This window comes from Choloepus didactylus, chromosome 4 (genome assembly GCF_015220235.1).
Source record: "Choloepus didactylus isolate mChoDid1 chromosome 4, mChoDid1.pri, whole genome shotgun sequence".
NCBI lineage: Eukaryota > Metazoa > Chordata > Mammalia > Pilosa > Megalonychidae > Choloepus > Choloepus didactylus.
The window spans coordinates 192,106,827-192,114,512 of NC_051310.1; the positions used below are offsets into that span (position 1 = coordinate 192,106,827).

The 7,686-nt window shown below is 31.3% G+C and overlaps 1 pseudogene; it reads right to left on the reverse strand.

Annotated features, from left to right (window-relative positions):
- Positions 1-3,419: 3,419 nt before the first annotated feature.
- LOC119533074 lies at positions 3,420-4,459 on the reverse strand (annotated as a pseudogene).
- Between the last annotated feature and the right edge of the window lie 3,227 nt (positions 4,460-7,686).

Genomic DNA, 7,686 nt, shown 5'->3' on the forward strand with positions numbered 1-7,686 from the left:
TTTCTCTATCTGAAATGTAGACATACTCTCTTCCTTAACTTAATCAGTGAGTTCTGAGTTTCAAATTTTAAAACAGAAAAAAGAAGAACTTTGAAAGGAAAAATCTACTATGTATATGAATGTGGTACTATGATCAGTTTGATGCTTAGACAAGGGTAGTAGTACCTTAGAGAGGTAAAATTACTTGAGGTTTCCTGTTAAATACATACAGAACACCTAACTAGCAATTAGCAAATCATAACTGGAAACCAGAGTTTTGAATCCAGTGCCCAAATTTATAATCACAAAAGATGTAGAACTGAAACATAAACAAATGTAATGGCAAAACACACACTTTATAATAACTCACTAATTATTTAATGTAAAACCTTACAATATCCACAATTATTTGTATTGCACCATTTCAGTCATTCTGGTTTTGTTATTTGATGGAAAATGGGATAATAAAGCTAAATACTCTAAGTATGTAAAATGTAATTGATGCTTAAATGAAAACTACAAACTCTGTTCCTGTCTCCTATATATTTAGCCAACCCACAAAAGAAAGTTAAAGCTAACATATCTGAATAAAAAGCACTAAATCTTCCCATGCTCTCAAACACACACAATACTATTATAGCCACAAACAGTCCCTCTGTAAGAATAATGGACAAGCTAAAAAGATCATGGTTCTCTGTTATAAGTATTTACTCCTTTAAGAATATGAAACTATGTGCTCTTAGGTTCACCATCATCAAAGTGATAGATCCAGTCTACATGTTTTACAAGATACTTTTCAATTAAGATGTTGCATAGCACACAGACTATCTACCATTGCTAAGGATAAAGTTTCATAAAACCTATAAACATAATTATGTGAACCTGCCTGGGAATATAATCCAGCTTTGTTATGAAGAAATGTATGACCTCTGTTCATTTTTAATGACACTAAACATCAGTAATTTAATAATTTTAATATTAGCCTAAAATTTTGAGTATTTCATGTAACTAAATTTTTTCTAAATATCTTAAAAGAAACTTTTTTTTAAAAAGAACATGTATGAAATAAATATTATTAGTAGCACCATTTAACAAAAAAGCAAACTGAGACATCAAGAAATTAAATAATTAGCCCAAGGTGATGGAGCTAGTAATTGCAGAATCAAGTTTAAAAACAACATATACCTAACATGGCAGTACACCTAGCAAAATGTTATAAACTTAGCACAGTGTTGAATACATACAGTATAATCAATAAATATTTGATACCATTATTAATGGAAACAGAGGGTTTCATTGACTCAAATCTTTTAACCTTTATCTATGCCAGTGTAAATTTCATAAATTCTTAATCTGCATGACCCTAAACTCCTCAAGTGCAGAGAGATTGTGTTGCATTATTCCTTGAAATACTAGGGAATTTAATTTTGAATTCTGCCTACTTCTTCTTCATCTGTGTGATTTTTGGCATGCAATATGTTTTCTCATATCTACACATTGGGGATAACAATATCTACTCACAGGGCATTTGTGAGAACTCAACTAGATAAAGTGTATGAAACTGTCACCCGGTGCATGGTAGGAGCTCAATAAACAATTATTTCTACTCTTATCTCTGATCTCTTCCTTGTCAGTGATATACTACCATTCATTTAAACAACACAGTAAAAATTTGTAGAATTAATGAAATAAATAATTTTTAATGGTTTAAAGCATTATATAAATATAATATTGGATAACTGAAATCATCAATATCATAATAATTACAGGTGAGAAAGGCAGTTAAAGCCAGTAGAGATAAATAAATGCAGATTCCTGTTTTGAGAGACTTCCATTTTATACTTAGTGACAGGTATAGAGTCCAATTGTGTTTATTTGTCATAGATTACATATAATTATGGTAGGCAATGTTGCAAGGAGATTATTTTTCTTTTGATTTGTGTATTCTAGTTTGCTACACATATGAGCCAATTGTTTTAACTAATATTTTATTAACTTTCTTCCAAAACTAATAACATTTTCTCCTTGAATGACTCCCACTTAAGAGTCATTTCCCTATAACTGACTGTTCTTCTCTCCTTTAAAAGCATCATAGCACATTTCCAATGTACAACTCCTTGAATTTATGACTATCTTAATCTCAAAACAAATAACTCTATAGAATTCAGAGACAGTGCCTGCATTTTACTTTAACTGTTTAGCAACCAGTTACCTTAACAATGGAATAAAAATAAATTCAGTGTATATCATACTTCTAGGAATGATAGGAGAATGAAAGAGAAATAATTCACCACATGGGTTCTTTGGCTTCTGTTTCAAATATTGTGGGTCCATTCCTGTGCTTTACTCCTCTGTATTTTCTTTTTCCTCATTGAAATGCTGATCATTCTAATGTTCACAGTATATCTTCCAGCTTCTTGAATTCATATGTCCCTCATTGTTAGTGCTATCAAAAACAGACATTTTCTAATTCTACTCCCCTTCATAGATGAAAATCTCATACAAATAAAGGGAAAACTGGCACATGTTACTCAACCATGGTTCCCACAAAAGGGGGAAGGGTGTCATATACTCAGAGTGAAAGTGTGAAGGCAAGTAGAATAATTTGCATATCTGATTAAGTCAAATCACAATCTGTATTTGTATCTCTAAAATCATTCCTAGAGATGCATAGGCTCACATGATTAAATATTGGGTTAATTATACATTCAAAAAAGGCATTTCTTTTATTCTAAGTTCTGAATTTTCCTTGCATTTTGTTTGTAACTACTTTCCAAAATATGTATATGTGTATAAATATATATATATATATATATGAACTAAATTTTCCATTATTATTTCATATACTGCATTTTTGGTAGTTAATTTTACAATCTATTCTTTATGTTACAGATTACTGAAGTGGAATGGTAACAACTAAAAGAGAAACTAACATTTTGATTAACAATGTTTACATATGTCTACAAAGGCAATGGGGATGTGTTTCTCTTTATGGGTGAGAAATGATATTATCTTTGTAGATTCATCTTGTTCAGTGGAAAGATAAAGATAATATTGTTTAATTTTATATTTTCAATAGATATAGCTCAGTGTTAATGAATGCTGAGTAGCCAAAGGGGTTAGAATTTCTACTCATTCATATTTTGAACTCAGCTCAAAAATTCACCCTTTTAATCTCTGCATTGTGATTCTGTGACTAGGAGTCTAGAAATTACACTTCTCCTCTACCTTATGGCTTCCTGTTAGTTTTTGCCAATAGGGGTGCATGAGGAGGGAGAAAAGACTTCCTTACCCAATCAAAATAAAATGTTAAAGTATGATGAGGATGACTTTAGGCAATAAGTATGTGATGAATCTGGAGAAACAATGAACATGAGAAAATAAATCAAAATTAAGAAAACATGAAGTCTGGTAAAATACTAAACTCAACACTTTGCATATCACCCCAGATCAATTTTAGGACCCAGAGTTGAATAGACACCTATTTCACAAAGCCTAGGTTGAAAATTTGAAGTGCCATTCAAAAGCTTTTCAATTCTGAACTCCATCAAAAGACCAATTCTGTATGTATCAGTGCAGGCCAGTGCTTCTCTCAAGGCATTCTTCATTTCCAAGTTTCTTAAAGTGTAAATCAGAGGATTGAACATAGGAACAATGATGGTGTAGAGAACAGCAAATATTTTATCTTCTGGAAAAGTTATGGCTGGTCTAATATAAATGAAGAAAACAGGTACAAAGAACAGAACTAGAACTGTTATGTGAGAACTGCAAGTGGAAAGAGCTTTGCTATGACTTTTTGCAGGGTAAGCCCTGATGGTGTATAATATCAGAAAATAAGATACCATTAAAATCACAAAAGACACTAAAGCAATCAGACCTGTATTCACAATTACCAAGAGACCAATTCTGTATGTATCAGTGCAGGCCAGTTTCAGCAAAGGAAACACATCACAGAAGTAGTGATCTATCTCATTGGGACCACAGAAGGGTAAGAAGATGGTGAGAAGAAACTGACTGACAGAATGTACCAATCCCCCAGTATGACAAGCTATGATGATCACCTTGCACCTCCACCTGCTCATGATGACCGTTTAGTGCAGGGGCTTGCAGATGGCCACGTAATGGTCATAGGCCATCCCCGTGAGGATAAGGATCTCGATGCCTCCTAGGAAGTAAATGATAAACAGCTGTATCATGCAGTTACTGTATGAAATGGTCTTCCTTTCCACTAGTAAATCAGTCATTAGTTTGGGTGTCACTGTGGATGTGTAGCAAAGGTTGCAGAGTGAGAGGTATTTAAGGAAAAATACATGGGTTGGTCAATTAGCTGACTGCATGAGATAGAAATCATTATGAGCAAGTTTCCCATCCAAATAACAGTGTAGCAAAATAGAAATAATCAAAAATAAAATATTTCTATGTGTTTGTTTTGGGAAAATCCTGGGAGAATAAACACAGTGACATTGTTCCTCTTTTCCATAATCTGGTGCCAAAAACATAACAGTCACCTGAAAAGACATAATTTATAAGTCAATGTCAGCAATATTTATGGAGAATAGTGAGGATACTACACATCTTATGAAACTATGTTTAATTGACTTGATTCCAGTTTTCAGAAAATGAAATTTTGATATTTAACTAAAGCATCTTTTATTATTAATGTCATGATGATTTCCATATACCTTTCAGAACTTTGTGTTTATTCTTCACAATAATAGTAATGAATGCAATCAATTGGTCAATTAACAACTTTAAACAATATTATTCAGTAACAAACATTTCCAATTCTAATGAAAATGGACAGCTAGCAAGTTGGAAAAAACAGCTCTATCTTACAAATACAAAATTCATTAAAGATGCAGGTATAATTTATACATGTTTTTGTTTAATCGTATAGAAGCAAATGTCAAGTTTTAACAAGGATCACCAAAAGGATATATGCTGACTAAAATTAGTTTAGAAGGAGGTAAAAATGATGAAAGATTAATATAATGGTATGTATATATTTAATAAGTAAAAGAAAATTATCTGTGCAAAATGCCATTGTAACTGATTTGACTAATTTTTTGATTGGTTGTTCAGCTTTTTTAGTTGTTTGTGACAGTAAGATGTTAATACTTTATAACACATATTTATTTCTTCATATAGTTCAATTAAAATCATTTATTTAAATGAACCACAGAATAAAGCAGCAGTTAAAGCTAAGAAAGAGGAACATGAGGCAGTTTTATCCTGATGGTTTTGCCCTTTACTCAGTGTATCATATTTTGGAAGTCAATTTCCTCTCAGTGTTTTGCATTGTGGATTTCTGTTTTCTACATTAGTGCAATATATGCCTTTAAACCAAACACATAAATAAACTTGACATTGAAAAATTATGTGAAAATGTTTATGGAATGTTTGTGAGAATTGATTTATGGAAATACAGAGTTTGTTCATGTTCTCTATTATTTACATATACCACATTATCTGAATTTGGATATGAATACTTCATTTCACAATTCATGTTATCTCCTTTGTCAAAAGGGAAACCTGCCTGGGCTTGGTCACAGAATAGTTATGTGAAGCACAAAGTTATCAATGAATGACCATTGTTTTATTAACCACAAGAAGTATTGAAGTCTGACTTTTTAAATCCAATTATTAGTTTTGTCACTAAAAATGGTACCTCTTTCATGAACTGTATATATATATATGTGTATATGTATGTGTGTGTGTGTGTGTATATATATAGTTTTGATTTTGTTCTGTGGCATTTACTAGAATAAAATTAAAACTAGATTTGATCCCATTATATTAAATTTCAAGTACCCCCTAAGCCCTCCCAAAACCTTATCAAAGTTTTGTTTCCATATAAAACTCAACTCTCAAATTAAAATCAATCAAGAACTAAAATAAAGCCAAACCTTGAGTAACTTTCAAGAGAAATAGGCTTCTCAGATTCATTCCAACCAATGGATTCATTCCAACTGCCCAAGGTATGGGCAAAGGAATCAAGGCTGCATTCTCTTCAATGCCAGAGTATACTTTTTGGTTTCTTCACCTTGTTTAGAAGCTTGGATAAGGCTTCACCCATAAATGAATAGACTCAGAACAGGCATAATTTTAAGGCTAGTAAACTGGCAAGTTCTATTCATGCTAGACATGAAATGAAACAAACTATCTGTCCTCTGTAAAATGTGGCCTCAGAAGTAACAAATCTTTGATGTCAAAAACCTGTATTAATCCATTATTCTGTAGAATCTTAGTGTGACTACAAAATAGTGCATCTTAAAACTCTAAAACTATTCTAGTCACCAAGAGCTGTCTTAAGGGACTCAAGTCAAAATTCATATTAAAACTAGCATGATGGTACATTAAAATAAGCAGAAAATAAGCTGAAAATATTACTCCTAGAAAATAATGTTTTAAAAAGTAACAAACTATTTAAAAAGCAAAGCTGAGCTCACAAAGAAGGAAAAGCCCAAGTGCTAAAAAGGAAGATGGAAAAAAAAATCAACTTATTAGTGATATCAAATCTGTACTATACCAGTTGTCAAAATTATAGTCAACTACATTTAACTCTACTTAAAAAATGAAACTTTAATATCATAAAATCATTTGATTAGGAAGAAAAATGTGAGGTATGCTAGCCAAATCCTTCATTATAAATAGAAGGGATTTTAGTTAAAAGTCAAATAGAGAATGAGTAAAAGTAGCTTGAATCTTTTAATCACCCAGAAACCATTCTATAAAGCAAAAGGGATTTGATACATGAAAATATATGCAATGTAGTTGAGGTTGACCAGAGGGTCTGTTGACATAGTTTGAGTCTAAATGGAAAAATAACATAGAACTTTTTTTTTGTATAAATTTTGACCCCAAACTGCGTCATTAATGCTTCTCACATTTCACAATAATTTGTGACATATCTTCTTCTGTAATCTAGCATCAATTCATTTTTAAATTCTCTTCCCATCTCTCTTCCATACATTACGTTAACCATTTCACTCTTGAAATAAAAAAATACATTGCTATGAAGATGGAGCCTTAAAAATCAATTTATTTCTATCATGCAGCTTAATATTAAGAATTAGATTATAGTAAAAACTTGGAGCTGTAAGTCTTCTTGGTGAACCTCCAATTAAACTATACAAATATTTCTTCATGATAAAGCAAAATATACCAATTTTTATTTTGAAATAATATTAAAAAACATTGTTTTGGACAATGCAAAATAATTATTTAAAGTAAACTTCTAAACTAATTGTATCTGAAATGAAACAAATGAAAACATGTTTTTAATTATGCTATTGAAAAGAAAAACCAGCCTAAACTATTTTCCCCCTAACTCCTCCCCAAAATGAGAATTTATTGGTTGTACATGAAATTAGGCTTCCAAAAAACCTAAGGTTACTAGAGTATTCTGGCAAAGCCAAATAAACATTCTGGCTTCATTTATTGATACATAATTCATTTCTCTACTAATTAAATGGTTTTCAACCTTTTAACCAATTTGATACATAAGTATATGAAACTTTAGTTTTCTATGTTCCCAAGGATAAAGATGAAGCTTTATTACTCTTCTTGGAAATATTCCCTTTAATTTCATTTTCCTCATGATTTACCAAGAATAAACTGCCACCTATTTTCTGGGTCCTTGATTTTATAGAGAGTATCCCTACTTTCTATTCTTGACATAGGCATCTATTTCAGATATCAAACACT